The sequence below is a fragment of the Oncorhynchus mykiss genome, chromosome 7 (genome assembly GCF_013265735.2).
Source record: "Oncorhynchus mykiss isolate Arlee chromosome 7, USDA_OmykA_1.1, whole genome shotgun sequence".
Taxonomy (NCBI): Eukaryota; Metazoa; Chordata; class Actinopteri; order Salmoniformes; family Salmonidae; genus Oncorhynchus; species Oncorhynchus mykiss.
The window spans coordinates 39,430,087-39,446,397 of record NC_048571.1 but is presented as its reverse complement, the minus strand read 5'-3'; the positions used below and the strand labels follow the sequence as shown (position 1 = coordinate 39,446,397).

The following is a 16,311-nucleotide window of genomic DNA, read 5'->3' as shown; positions in this document are numbered from 1 at the left end:
TTGTCATTATATGTTGCCTTTGAAGACTAAATAAACCCTTGCTCAACAGAATAATGTAATAGATTGATAGAATGAATGCTTCTAGTTGACATCAGTAAAGTTCTCTCTGTCATCTTTCGTGGACCAAAGACGTTTAGGGAATGGGGAGAAAATACAATATACAATAACGGCAAAAAAAATTGCAAAATGTCCAAATAACGTCAGTTGTAAGGAAAACGTGAAATGACCCAACATGTTTCTGATAAGATTTCAGTTCGGCTTCGATGCATATTTTGTGGTTGAAATACTAACAGATTTTATGATGAAGACATCCCCTCTACAGATGGTATCTGAGCATTGCATTCTCTCAAGATGCAGAAAGAAAGAGATCATATTTCTCCACCCCTGTTCCCGAGTCAAAATGTTCCCTACTTTTACTGCAATAAATGCTTAATTCTGCAGGAGTTATTATTAAGGCTATGTGAGAGGTTATAGACCTACAGTCAGTGTGTAGATTTCAGTTTCCATTTAACCCATCTAAACAGTAGACCTTGACATGCCATAGGCCTATTTGAAGTCCCGTGTTGTGACTGTCGAATTTGTATAGTGCCTCACAATCATCACACATAACATAGCCGTCACTGCTATCATTATCTTTTACCACGTCACCAAATATTTTCCAAACATTACTTTTCTGGCCATCCCTTCTCTTTGTTTTCAACTCTCCTTTCCTTTGTCTTATTGAATTAATCTTCAACAATGTCCTTTTTGTCTCCGTGGATTGACGTTAACTTTTTCTGCTAGTTCTCAAAAGCATTATTTGGCATTTGGCTGTGTAGGGCATTTGGCGCGCGTACAGTTAAGAGGAAGTTTAGGCTTCTGCAACAATAACAAATAGCCTTACAATAATGAAATAAAAACATCAATGTAGCCCACATAAACCTATAAATGTATCATTCTTGTGCAATTTAAGGTTTTGTTTCTATTTTTCAACCCCTCAGCCCTTTTGCCACACAATATTAAACGACCCTAAACCAGTCCACCCCGGAGATATGACCACAATGTTTATGAGTCAGTCTAGTGCAGTGTTGCGTGCATCGCTCTCTCTCCCCCCCCCCCCCCCCCCTTCCCCATAGAGCTGCTTGGACTGGGCCTCCAAGGAGCAGATGGTATCTGCCGGGAGGAGAGTGAAGGTGGAAACTGGGCTCGTGATAGGCAATGGAAATCCCCTTCCTTCGCAGCCCAACTCTTTATGGACGGAACAACGTCGCTCCAGGGGAAGTCCTGGGCCTGTTTTTTTTTTAGAAATCCACAAATGTGTTTATAGTATTCTTTTCTTCTTTGAGATACTCACAAGCTAGCTTAGGCAGAATCTATGAGCCCCACGAAAACACAAGGACAACTTTGTTGTATCTTTTATTAAAATCCAAAGCGTAGGCAACTAGAAAACCTGGAGTATCCGTTGAGAAATGTGCTACCATTGTTTTTGCTTGCCATTTTATTAATATGGTAAATGTTGATTAATGCAATTTATTCACTTCAAATAAATGGATGTCTTCGACATATGACCACTCCGAACCAGATTGAAATGTCAAACAGAAATAACACCCTCTATTAAGAGCCAGTATACTATGTTATGCATTTAGCAATTATTAACTGGGTAAAAAGTACTCCATAGCTGCTTATACTCTGCCGCATGGTATATTAATGTAACTTAAGAACAGCGGGTTTACCAGAGGGCTCTTGCTGAGTGTGCAACTAATTATTATTATTATTATTATTATTATTATTATTATTATTATTATTATTCCAATGCAGCCATTTTAATCTCAATATCAGATCATTTTTGGGTAACAATTAAGCACCTTACTGTGATTGTTTTCAATGAAAAAGGTAAAAAGGAAACAATAGCTTCTTAGAGAAGATATATTTCTCAATCAAAACAGTTGCTAAGACTGTCTGGGAGTGATCTGAGTGGAAAGGAGGAAACTGAAAACTAGCTGTTATTGGCAGAGAGTTTTGGAACTTTCTTTCTTATTGGTCTATCAACGATTTTACTGCGTGGTGATGTCACCACATAGGCCAAAACTCCATCCCGCCAAAACAGGCTGAAATTTCAGGTGGTGTTTTCAAACAGCTCTTACAATAAACGGGCATTATCATCATTTTCACAATATTATTCTAACCTTAGGTGGAAGTATACACTGATAAACGCAACATGCAACAATTTAAAAGATTGACTGAGTTACAGGCCACATAAGGAAATCAGTCAATTGAAATAAATGAATTAGGTGCTAATTTATAGATTTCACTTGACTGGGAATACGGATTTGCATCTGTTGGTCACAGTCAGATCTTTAAAAAAAAGTAGGGGCATGCATGGATAAGAAAACCAGTCAGTATCTGGTGTGACCACCATTTGCCTCATGAAGAGCGACGCATCTCCTTTGCATACAGTTGATCAGGCTGCTGATTGTGGCCTGTTGAATGGTGTCCCACTCCACTTCAATGGCTGTGCGAGTTGCCGGATATTGGCGGGAACTGGAACACGCTATCGTACACATCGATCCAGAGCAACCCAAACATGCTCAACGGGTGACATGTCTGGTGAGTATTCAGGCCTTGGAAGAACTGAGACATATTTAGCTTTCAGAAATTGTGTACAGATCCTTGTGACATGGGGCCGTGCATTATCATGCTGAAACATGAGGTGATGGCGGGGGATGAATGACGCAGCAATGGGGCTCAGGATCTCATCACAGCATCTCTGTGCATTCAAATTGCCATCGGTAAAATGCAATTGTGTTTGTTGTACGTAGCTTATGCCAGCCCATACCATAACCCCATCACCACCATGAGGCACTCTGTTCCCAACGTTGACATCAGCAAACCACTCGGCAGACATGCCGTCGTGTGGACATCTGCCCGGTACAGTTGAAACCTGGATTCATCCATGAAGAGCACACTTCTCCAGCATGCAAGTGACCATCGAAGGTGAGCATATACCCATTGAAGTCTGTTACGATGCCGAACAGCAATCGGGTCAAGACCCTGGTGAGGACGACAAGCACACAGATGAGATTACCTGAGATGATTTCTGACAGTTTGTGCAGAAAATCTTTGGTTGTGCAAACCCACAGTTTCATCAGCTGTCCAGGTGGCTAGTCTAAGATGATCCCGCAGTCGAACAAACCAGATGTGGAGATCCTGGGCTGGCGTAGTTATACATGTTCTGCAGCTGTGAGACAGGTTGGACATACTGCCAAAAACATGTTGACATTGGAGGCGGCTTATGGTAGAAAAATGAACATTCAATTCTCATGCTACAGTTCTGGTGAACATTCCTGCAATCAGCATGCCAATTGCATGCTCCCTCAAAACTTGAGACATCTGTGGCATTGTGTTGTGAGAACAAACTGGATATTTTAGAATGGCCTTTTATTGTCCCCAGCAAAAGATGTACCTGTGTAATGATCATGCCGTTAAATCAGCTTCTTGTTATGCCACACCTGTCAGGTGGATGGATTATCTTGGCAAAGGAGAAATGCTCACTAACAAGGATGTAAACAAATGTGTGCTCAACATTTTAGAGAAATAAGCTTTTTGTGCATATGGAGCATTTCTGGGATCTTTTATTTCAGCATGAAACATGGGAACACTATTTTTGTTTAGTATATATAAAACACAGGGAAATCAAGTTGACTTCACTGGGCCTTTACGTAACTGGTTCTGCAGCCTTTTTTTTTTTGTTTACCCAACTTTTCAGTCCAAGTGTTACATGAACAAAAAAAATTGTTGTCCCAAACTGAGCTCCAACTTGAAAAAACTTAGGCAACAGTTTTGTCAATTTCAAATGATGTGTTTGCTCAACTATATATTACTATTTTGGCATCTTAACTAAAAAAGGCTGTGCAACTGATTAAACAAACAGTGGTTTTAACATAATGTTTTCAACTTACGTATTTGACACAAGTTGACATACATGATTACATTGGGCATGTTCATTTATACAGAAATATTATTCAACATGTCCTCCCCTGGGATTTGAATTCACAACTGCTTGGTTCATGGGATTCCAATCTTCCTGCTACGCCACCATGTCTGTGTCAATTATCAGTTAATCTGAGTATTCTCTCATCCTTGATTTTATTTATTTATTTCAGAAAATGTTGGTTCTGTTTTAATGTTCTCTTAATAAAATAGTTTCTCGAGATGCAAATTCCAGGTGAGGACATGTTGAATAGTAATTACTGTATAATTAAACTTGCACACTGTAAACATGTATGTAATACTTGGACCCAAAAGTTGAGTAAAGAAAGAAAAAAAGGCTGTGAAACTAGTTACTTAATAATAATTATTTGAAACAACTTTTTTTTTTTACAGTGTTAAAACAACAGAGAGGGAGGGAGAGATAAAGTACATCTAAGGATATTTGATTGAGCCTTGCACCTCTTTTTCATTCAGCGTGTTGCTTGATACAGTAGCCTACACAAGCTGTCTCCTACTGGGACCTGCTCACACCACGTGCCCTGTATCTATCGAGCACCATACCAGTGGCCGTGTTCGTTAATTCTTCTTATGGCTTCAGGGGCAGTATTGAGTAGCTTGGATGAAAGGTGCCCAGAGTAAACGGCCTGCTCCTCAGTCCTAGTTATTAATATATGCATATTATTATTAGTATTTGATAGAAAACACTCTGAAGTTTCTAAAACTGTTTGAATGATGTCTGAGTATAACAGAACTCATATGGCAGGCAAAAACCTGAGGAGAAATCCAAACAGGAAGTGAGAAATCTGAGGTTGGTATGTTTTCAACACAGTTCCCATTGAAATCCCCTTGAGCTTTGAATGTAGTTGTACTTCCTAGGGCTTCCACTAGATGTCAACCGTCTATAGAAATTTGAATGAGGCTTCTACTGTGTTGTGGGACTGAATAAGAACAGAATGAACAGGTGTCTGGCTGTCAGCCATTTTCTGGTCACGCGCATTCCACATGATTTCCGTTTCTCCTGAAGACACAAAGGAATTCTCCGGTTGGAACTTTATTGAAGATATATGATTTAAAAAATCCTAATGATTGATTCTGTACTTAGTTTGAAATGCTTCTTCGACCTGTAATATAACTTTTTGAAGTTTTTATCCGAAGTAACGCTCGACCAGAACGAGCGTTTGGATATATATATACCAAACGCGCTAACAAAAGGAGGTATTTGGTCATAAATAATGGACATTATCGAACAAAACAAACATTTATTGTGGACCTGCGATTCCTGGGAGTGCATTCTGATGAAGATCATCAAAGGGAACATTTATCATGTAATTTATGGTTTATGTTGACTCCAACATGACTATTGTTCTGAGCGCAGTCTCAGAGAATTGCATGGTTTGCTTTTTCCGTGAAGTTTTTTTGAAATCTTACACAGCAGTTGCATTAAGGAGAGGTATATCTATAATTCCATGTGTATAACTTGTTTTATCATCTACATTTATGATGAGTATTTCTGTTGAATCGATATGGCTCTGCAAAATCACTGGATGTTTTTGGAACTGGTGAATGTAACGCGCCAATGTAAACTGATTTTTTTTTAATAAATATGAACTTTATCAAACAAAACATACATGTACTGTGTAACATGAAGTCCTATGAGTGTCATCTGATGAAGATCATCAAAGGGTAGTGATTCATTTTCTCTAGTTGTGCTTTTTGTGACTGCTCTCTTTGGCTGGAAAAATGGCTGTGTTTTTCTGTGATTTGGCTCTGACCTAACAAAATCATTGGTGGTGCTTTCGCCGTAAAGCCTATTTGAAATCGGACACTGTGGTGGGATTAACAACAAGACTACATTGAGGAATTTTAATTATGAGATTTCTGTTTTGAATTTGGCACTTTCACTGGCTGTCATATCATCCCGTTAACAGGATTGCATCCAAAAGAAGAACATGCCATTAGAAATAACCCAATAATGGCAGACATAAAATCTATCCATGGGAACCTCAAAGACTGGACTAAATTGAAACTAAATATTTTTTTTGTGTTTAGTAAGTCTCTTTAGATAATTAACCCAGTGATATGCAGAGTACTTTTCCTTCTCGGCTGTACATTTGTCAAAAAGGGGAAAAAAATCCCATCGTGTCAGCTCTTCAGTTTGAAGGCAAGTTGAGACGAGGATACAACAGAGCTTATCTTATGCCCTTAGACAGAGGGAGGCCTGGGGTATAGATATCCTGCAAATGGAAGCAGCATTATTAATATCATGGTGTGTGTACGTCATTACTGTACTCTGACTTTTAAGGCAGGGTTCATTTCTCCAGAGATCATACTGCAGTGACACCTCTGCAAAAACCAGTGTGTTGTGACGTTTACCATATCTTCCTTAAGACATGGCCATTCATTTTCAAGTGTATGCCTGTCACTATCTTATTTAGAAAAAATTGATTAAAGGGGCAGTGCAACCAAAAACACAATTTCCCAATTTATTTAGGTACTGAGTCAGACCCCCTTTGCCTATAGATCACCTTGAATTATTTGGGGCATGGAAATGTTGCTCAATTGGTATAAAGGGACCTAACGCATGCTAGAAAAACATTCCCTACACCATTACAACACGCCACCAGCCTGTACCGTTGACACCGGGAAGGATGGGGCCATGGATTCATGCTGCTTTGGCCAAATCCTGACTCTGCCATCAGCATGAAGCAACAGGAACAAGGATTTGTCGGACCAGGCAATGTTTTTCCACTCCTCAATTGTCCAGTGTTGGTGATTGCGTGCCCACTGGAGCTGCTCTTTCTTGTTTTTTGCTAGTAGGAGTGAAACTTGTGTGGTCGTCTGCTGCAATAGCCCATCCGTGGCAGGGACCGAAGAGTTGTGAGTTCCCAGACGCTGCTCTGCACACCACTGTTGTACTGCGCCGTTATTTTCTTTTTTGTGGGCCGTCTGTTAGCTTGCACCATTCTTGCCATTCTCTTTCCAGCGCTCATCAACGAGCTGTTTTCGCCCACAGGACGGCCGCTGACTGGATGCTTTTTGCACCATTCGCAACATTCTCGGGATAACCCTAGACACTGTTGTGCGTGAAAACCCCAGGAGGCTGGCCGTTTCTGAGATTTTGGAACAGTCATGCCTGGCACAGACCGTTTTGCCCATTTTGACGTTCAATCAAACAGTAACCGAATGCCTCAATGCCTGTCTGCCCGCTTTATATAGTAGGCCACGTGACTCACCGTCTGTAGGAGCAAACTTGTTTCGTGAACGTATCTAATAAACTGGTTAGAATAATACTGAAAATTCTGATAATATCCTTTGTGTAAGAGCTGTTTGAAAAGACCACCTGATATTTCAGCTAATTTAGCATGGTATGGGTTTGATGCAGCGTGGTAAGTGTTCATCATTATTTTAATAAACTGAACACTAAATACAACAAGGACCACAAGAAACAACCGAAACAGCTCCATCAGGTGCAAAACACACTAAACAGAAAATAACTATCCACAACCCATAGTGGGAAAACAGGCTGCCTAAATATGGTTCTCAATCAGAGATCACGATTGACAGCTGCCTCTGATTGGGAACCATACCAGGCCAAAACCAGAAATACAAAACAGAATGCCCACCCCAACCCTGACCAAACTGAAATAGAGACATAAAAAAGGAACTAAGGTCAGGACGTGACAAAAACTGTGCACTCTCCTCAAACAATAGCATTATATTATTTCACTGTAATAACTACTGTAAGTTGGACAGTGCAGTTAGATTAACAAGAATTTAAGCTTTGTATCAAGATCAGATATGTCTATGTCCTGGGAAATGTTCTTGTTAATTACAACCTCACGCTAATCGCATTAGCCTACGTTAGCTCAACCGTCCCGTGGAAGGGACACCGATCCTGAAGAAATTTTAACCGACTTGCCTAGTTAAATAAAGATGATAAACTCCATTTAGAGTAACCAGAGACAGGGTGTTTCTCAATATGCACAATATGCATACTAATATGCTCCACACTCATGCTCCAAGTGCATTCTCAGAGGACGTTCTCTTGAGTTCTTGTGAGGATGAGAGTGTGGAGAATGCATAAAACATTACATTTGAGAAGCACTCATACTCCCCCTACTGTATTACCTCACACTGCTCCTCACCCTACTGTATTGCTGCATCTCCCCATTCACTGAACCTTCTTCCAGTCAGGACAACTTCACCAATAGAGACGAAACAAGAGACACCAAGCAAACGTTTTACTTCATAATTATCAGTTAGATACAGTATATGTGATTCGTTGTAATCGTTAAACAGGCAAAAAATTACCTAAAACTAATGTTATGCAAGGTACAATAGATTTCAATTCAGCTAACATTTTTTTGTGGCTAGTTAGCTAGCCAGTTAGCCCTATTGACAATGGACTTACCCAGTCACTGAACCTTCCTTCTTCTTGCCAGGACAATGTCAATAGAGACCAAATACAAAGCAAACATTTAACTTCATAACTATCAGCTAGCTATGTGTGAATCGGAATAATGTAGCCAACCAGATAGTATAAAAGGCAAAAATGACCTAAAACCAATGTTATCCAAGGTAGATGTCAATTCTTTGTGGCTATCTATAGTATTAGCTAGCCAGTAAGCTCTATAGACTTACTATGGGCTTGCGACCTACACACACTAGAGTGGGTATTGTAGGCAGGTAACCATGGCAAAATTAACATAGCATGTATTTATTACCCAGTTAAAATATTGTAGTCATGCAACATGAGATGGGAATAGGCAACATTTCATTTCGAAGTAGGAGTGCATTTTCTCTCGCTTTAGCTAAGATAATAGCCGCTGTATGTGGTTGAGTCATAATTCTTTGCGTACTGTCCACTGAAGCTTGCATCGATGCATGCTTCAAAATATGAACAAAAGGAGTACGCATTTGAGAAGTGCCCTCTGTGCTCCTTTGATTTGGACTCATTCTACAACCCTCCCGTGCTCCAATTTGCATGCTCGGAGCACAGTAGTATGCATTTTGAGAAACACCCAGGGAGTTAAATGTATGGAGTGATCCACAAATGTGGGAGAGGCCTCTGTCATATTTTCCTGAATGTTCTGTTTGTTTCAATATCTGTGTTTTCGCATCTGCAATGATTGTTTTTTTATTTTATGCTACAAAAGATAAACATACATTTTTCTAAACAAATCTAATATGTGTTTTAATTTATATCAACCCGTTAGTGAGATAGTTGATCAAGTTTACAGTGCATTCTGAAAATATTCAGACCCCTTCACTTTTTCCACTTTTTTTTAACGTTACAGCCTTATTCTAAAATGCATTTTAAAAAAAAAAATTCCTCTCATCAGTCTACATACAATAGACATTTTAGCAACACAACATTTTTTTCCATAACTATTTAGACCCTTTACTCAATACTTGTTGAAGCACCTTTGGCAGCAATTACAGCCTCAAGTAATTGCTTGTAGCATCATTCTTGGGTATGACACTACAAGCTTGGCCCTCCTGTATTAGGGGAGTTTCTCCCATTCTTCTCCGTTGATCCTCACAAGGTCTGTCAGGTTGGATGGGGAGCGTCGCTGCACAGCTATTATAAAGTATCTCCAGAGATGTTTGATCGGGTTCAAGTCCGGGCTCTGGCTGGGACACTCAAGGACATTCAGAGACTTGTCCCGAAGCCACTCCTGCGTGGTCTTGGCTGTGTGCTTAAGGTCGTTGTGCTCTTGGGAAGTGAACCGTCGCACCAGTCTGAGGTCCTGAGCGCTCTGCAGCAGGTTTTCATCAAGGATCCCTCTTTACTTTGCTCCGTTCATCTTTCTGAAAAACATCCTCACAGCATGATGCTGCCACCACGCTTCACCGTAGGGATGGTATTGGCCAGACGTGACGCTTGGCATTCAGGCCAAAGAGTTCAATCTTGGTTTCATCAAACCAGATAATCTTGTTTCTCATGGTCTGTGAGTCCTTTAGGTGCCTTTTGGCAAACTCCAAACGGGCTGTCATCTGTTTTTTACTGAGGAGTCTCTTCTGTCTGGCCACTCTACAATAAAGGCCTGATTGGTGGAGTGCTGCAGAGATGGTTGTCCTTCTGGAATGTTCTCCAATCTCCTCATAGGAACTCTAGAGCTCTGTCAAAGTGACCATTGGGTTCTTGGTCACCTCCCTGACCAAGGCCTTTCTCCCCCAATTGCTCAGTTTGTCCGGGCAGCCAGCTCTAGGAAGAGCCTTAGTGGTTCCAAAGTTCTTCCATTTATGACTGATGGAGGCCACTGTGTTCTTGGGGGCCTTAAATGTTGCAGAAATGTTTTGGTACCCTTCCCCAAATCTGTGCCTTGACACAATCCTGTCTCAGAGCTCTACGGACAATTCCTTTGACCTCATGGCTTGGTTTTTACTTTGACATCCACTGTCAACTGTGGGACCTTATATAGACAGGTGTCTGCCTTTCCAAATCATGTCCAATCAATTGAATTTACCACAGGTGGACTCCAATCAAGTTGTTGAAACATTTCAAGGATGATCAATGGAAACATGATGCACCTGAGCTCAATTTCGTGTCTCATAGCAAAGGGTCTAAATACTTACGTAAATAAGGTTGTGTTTTTAATAACTATGCAAAAAATTTACAAAAACCTGTTTTTGCTTTGTCACTATGGGGTATTGTGTGTGTATTGCTGAGGATTTTTATTTATCCATTTTAGATTAAGGCTGTAATGTAACAAAATGTGGAAAAAGTCAAGGGGTCTGAATACTTTTCGAAGGCACTGTTTATAGTGTAAGTAGTCTTCATCTACAGTATTTTCTTCCCTACTCTGACAGGCAATGTAAATGTAAAATATGAGTGATGTAAAAGTGCTGGATATCATCCTGCAAATGAGCTTCCAACAGAAGTTTGATATCACATTGCAAACCACCATAATGTGACACACTAAGAAATATTCAAATGTCTTTGAACCCTTTTAACTCAAAGGAAGTACACTGAAAGAGAAATGTCCTCTGCTGTAGTTGATTGTTAATTCAAAAACATAGAAAAGTGCAAAATGACAACGGTGTTGATTAAAAACGACAAACAAATACATTGTCAATTGGAGTTAAATGTAAGCAACTCTGAGAGTTTAATATTTAATAAAATTAGTGTTGTTTTAACTCCCAAAATAATATTTTCATAACCATGAAAAACAGCCCCAGACCATTATTCCTCCTCCCCCAAACTTTACAGCTGGCACCATGCATTGGGACAGGTAGAGTACTACTGGCATCTGCCAAACCAGGATTCGTCCTTCAGACTGCCTATTGGTGAAGCACAATTTATCACTCCAGAGAACATATTTGCACTGCTCCAGAGTCCAATGGGGGCTGGCTTTACACCACTCCAGTTGACGCTTGGAATTTGCGCATGGTGATCTTAGGCTTGTGTGCAGCTGCTCGGCTATAGAAACAAACAGTTTTTGTGCCGACGTTGCATCCAGAGGAGGTTTGGAACTCAGTAGTGAGTGTTGCAACCGAGGACAGGCTTCAGTACTTGGCTGTCCAGTTCTGTGAGCTTGTGTGACCTACCACTTTGCAGCCGACTCGTTGTTGCTCCTAGACATTTCCACTTCACAATAACAGCATTTACAGTTGACCGGGGCAGCTCTAGCAGGGCATAAATTTGATGAACTGACTTGTTGGAAAGGTGGCATCCTATGGCGGTGCCACGTTCAAAGTCACTGAGCTATTCAGTAAGGCCATTCTACTTCCAATGTTTGTGTATGGAGATTGCATGGCTGTATGCTGGATTTTGTACACTTGTCAGAAACCGGTGTGGGTGAAATTGCAGAATCCACAAATTTGAAAGGGTGTCCACATACATTTCGTATTGCCAAGAGGATGCCGTACAGCACAGCTGTAGAACATCTACACTGAAAAATAATTCAAACACTGTTTGCGTCCCCGCGGGATCCTGGATGCATATGATCGGGATATAGTGCTCTTTAGAAGGCACCTCACATAGCCTACTGTGCTATTCAAACTCGACTGAATAGAAGAGTCAGCTGCTCATACAATTTCATAGTGGGTCAAAAGTATACACTGATTTGTTATTATTTATCCCACAAAGGGATGCATAAAGCAATGTAATTTATTTTTTTCACATCGTCAACGTTTTTTTTTTTTATCGTTGGCTCTGCAGTCTAGATCATTTCCATGTGGTAGGCTACGGGTGAGGACACAGACCTGCACACACATGCTGCGCCTTTATGTGCATAAAACAATCAATGTTTGCCTACAATGTTCAAGGCGTTGCACTTCTATGGATACATATACACCACATAATAATATTTCGACGTTTATGTGCATTTGTGCCTATATTTAGCAATTTTGTCATTATAGTACAAATCATTACAGAAACTCGCTACAACACTTCCGTTTGTCGAAATTATTGTGTTCAGTTAATTTAATCCAACCACATAGTGTGGGTGTACAATAAATAAGTACATTCACATCAATTCGTATGAATTCCTTTGTCTATCATCTACGTTATCTTTGCATTTCAAAGTTGACCCATTTTAATGGCTACTCACCCCTTTATCCTTCTCTGGTAGAATCTTCTATGTGTGAACTGACCCATATCCAATTCACTAACATGTTGATGTGAGAATAAACAAAAAATGTTGTTCCTGTTGGTAATAGGGTGTAGATTAGGCCACTTGAAGAATGTCCTCCACCTCACTTCCAAAAAACTCCTTCCATCGTTTGAAATATCCCAAAGAAATCCATGCGTTTGCTGTCTCGATTCCAAAGCTGCTCGAGCGCTGTCCAGTGGAAAGTGGAGCTGAAAGTCTGGACTCGCCTAACTTTCGTTGCCTGCTGCTAATTGCCGATAAATCGAATTGACCAGCGGATTTAGTAGCGGTTATGCTACAGTCACTTATTAACTTTAAAGAACATATACTGACATGTCCTAATAATAAAGATGACTGAGAAGCAAACATTGCACGCCCGCGGAATGGAGACAGCACCCTCGAATCGATGGAGTGCACTCAGCGCCCACTGAATTAATTTGATCATAATGCTAAACAGCAAAATGCACATATTATTGTGGTAAAACCATTGTTATCAATTCTGTTTCAATGCCGCTGCTGAGAACGGGATAAAAATCACAAATATTTAACAATCGCACACCAGTTACACCACATGCCAAGAAAGAGTGCGCCATGCACTTAATGGTGCTGATATTCTTTTTGATTTAGGCTACGTAGATTCGACCACCTGCTACATTAGCCTTCACTTCATTTCAGACTTGACGTTCACTGAGTTTAATTGTTTTGGAGTTATGCCCAAATCCTGCAAACGTTGAATATGTATAAGGATATTACTCAAAAGCGGTGTGGCAGACGCAGCGCATCGTCACGCGCAGGAAGCTTTACAATAAACACGTGAGACACAATTGCTTCGCCTGCCTCAATACATATGTTAGATGATCATTTTGGAAAACCTAAATAGACAATTAATCGCTATGTTTTCGACATGCACATTATATTTAGGCTTAAGTCCTAATTTATCAACCGTGCATAAATGTCTTACTAAATTCTGTCGGAAATTGAGATTCTAGGATTTGCGTGCGCCACAAATTATTGGGATTGATCAAACTGTCGCATGCAACATATATACATGTTGCCAATGATACATCAGACCATAATACACCTGCTCTTTCCATGACATAGACTGACCAGGTGAATCCGGTTGAAAGCTATGATCCCGTGTTGATGTCACTTGTTAAATCCACTTCAATCAGTGGATATGAAGGGGATAAAACCGGTTAAAGAAGGATTCTCAAGCCTTGAGACGTTTGGGACATCAAATAAAATAACACAATTGTATTAGTCACATGCGCCGAATACAACAGGTGTAGATTTACAGTGAAATGCTTACGTACGAGCCCATAACCAACAGTACAGTTTCAAAAAATAAGAATATGGGTTAAAAGTAACACGTAATTAAAGAGGAGCATTAAAAAATATATATATATATACAGCGGGGTGCCGGTACAGAGTCATTGTGCCGGGGCACCGGTTAGTTGAGGTAGTATGTGCATGTAGGTAGAGTTGATTAAAGTGACTATACATAGATGACAACAGAGAGTGGCAGTGGTATGGAGACGGGAGGGGGGGCAATGTGAATAGTCTGGGTAGCCATTTGACTAGACATGGATTGTGTATGTGTCACATTCAGAGGGTGAATGGGCAAGACAAACATTTTAAGTGCCTTTAAATGTGGTATGGTAGTAGGTGCCAGGCGCACCGGTTTGAGTGTGTCAAGAACTGCAATGCTGCTGGGTTTATCCCGCTCAATAGTATCAAGAATGGTCCACCACCCAAAGGACATCCAGCCAACTTGACACAACTGAGGGAAGCATTGGAGTCTACATTGGCCAGCATCCCTGTGGAACGCTTTTGACACCTTGTAGAGTCCATGCCTGTCACGTTCGTTATAAGGATCGGACCAAGGCGCAGCGTGGGATGCGTACATACTTATTTATTAAAAGAATGAACACTGAACAAAATAACAAAACGAAACGCTATACAAACGAGTGCTGACAGGCAACTACACATAGACAAGATCCCACAACAGAAAGTGGGAAACAGGGCTGCCTAAATATGATCCCCAATCAGCGACAACGATAAACAGCTGTCTCTGATTGGGAACCATATCAGGCCAACATAGACAAAACCCCTAGACCTACAACAACCCTAGACATACAAAACTCTAGACATACAAAACCCTAGACATACAACACTAGAATACCCACCCTCGTCACTCCCTGACCTAACCAAAATACAGTGGGGCAAAAAAGTATTTTGTCAGCCACCAATTGTAATTTTCATCATAGGTACACTTCAACTATGACAGACAAAACTAGAAAAAAAATCCAGAAAATCACATTGTAGGATTTTTAATGAATTTATTTGCAAATTATGGTGGAAAATAAGCAAGATTTCTGGCTCTCACAGACCTGTAACTTCTTCTTTAAGAGGCTCCTCTGTCCTCCACTCGTTCGTTACCTGTATTAATGGCATCTGTTTGAACTTGTTATCAGTATAAAAGACACCTGTCCACAACCTCAAACAGTCACACTCCAAACTCCACTATGGCCAAGACCAAAGAGCTGTCAAAGGACACCAGAAACAAAATTGTAGACTTGCACTAGGCTGGGAAGACTGAATCTGCAATAGGTAAGCAGCTTGGTTTGAAGAACTCAACTGTGGGAGCAATTATTAGGAAAGGGAAGACATACAAGACCACTGATAATCTCCCTCGATCTGGGGCTCCACGCAAGATCTCACCCCGTGGGGTCAAAATGATCACAAGAACGGTGAGCAAAAATCCCAAAACCACACGAGGGGACCTAGTGAATGACCTGCAGAGAGCTGGGACCAAAGTAACAAAGCCTACCATCAGTAACACACTACGCCGCCAGGGACTCAAATCCTGCAGTGCCAGACGTGTCCCCCTGCTTAAGCCAGTACATGTCCAGGCCCGTCTGAAGTTTGCTAGAGAGCATTTGGATGATCCAGAAGAAGATTGGGAGAATGTCATATGGTCAGATGAAAATATAACTTTTTGGTAAAAACTTGTCGTGTTTGGAGGACAAAGAATGCTGAGTTGCATCCAAAGAACACCATACCTACTGTGAAGCATGGGGGTGGAAACATCGCGCTTTGGGGCTGTTTTTCTGCAAAAGGACCAGGACGACTGATCCGTGTAAAGGAAAGAATGAATGGGGCCATGTATTGTGAGATTTTGAGTGAAAACCTCCTTTCACCAGCAAGGGCATTGAAGATGAAACGTGGCTGGGTCTTTCAGCATGACAATGATCCCAAACACACCGCCCGGGCAACGAAGGAGTGGCTTCGTAAGAAGCATTTCAAGGTCCTGGAGTGGCCTAGCCAGTCTCCAGATCTCAACCCCATAGAAAATCTTTGGAGGGAGTTGAAAGTCTGTGTTGCCCAGCAACAGCCCCAAAACATCACTGCTCTAGAGGAGATCTGCATGGAGGAATGGGCCAAAATACCAGCAACAGTGTGTGAAAACCTTGTGAAGACTTACAGAAAACGTTTGACCTCTGTCATTGCCAACAAAGGGTATATAACAAAGTATTGAGATAAACTTTTGTTATTGACCCAATACTTATTTTCCACCATAATTTGCAAATAAATTCATTAAAAATCCTACAATGTGATTTTCTGGATTTTTTTTCTAATTTTGTCTGTCATAGTTGAAGTGTACCTATGATAAATTACAGGCCTCTCATCTTTTTAAGTGGGAGAACTTGCACAATTGGTGGCTGACTAAATACTTTTTTGCCCC

General features: G+C 40.7%; 1 protein-coding gene across 1 annotated transcript in view; it reads right to left on the bottom strand.

Annotated features, from left to right (window-relative positions):
- Positions 1–13,209, bottom strand: part of LOC110527736 (metabotropic glutamate receptor 4) — a 340,536-nt gene extending 327,327 nt beyond the window's left edge. The window contains exon 1 of the mRNA XM_021609206.2: positions 12,525–13,209. The gene's annotated coding sequence lies outside the window, so the exon portion shown is untranslated. The remainder of the gene's footprint in view (positions 1–12,524) is intronic.
- Positions 13,210–16,311: the final 3,102 nt, after the last annotated feature.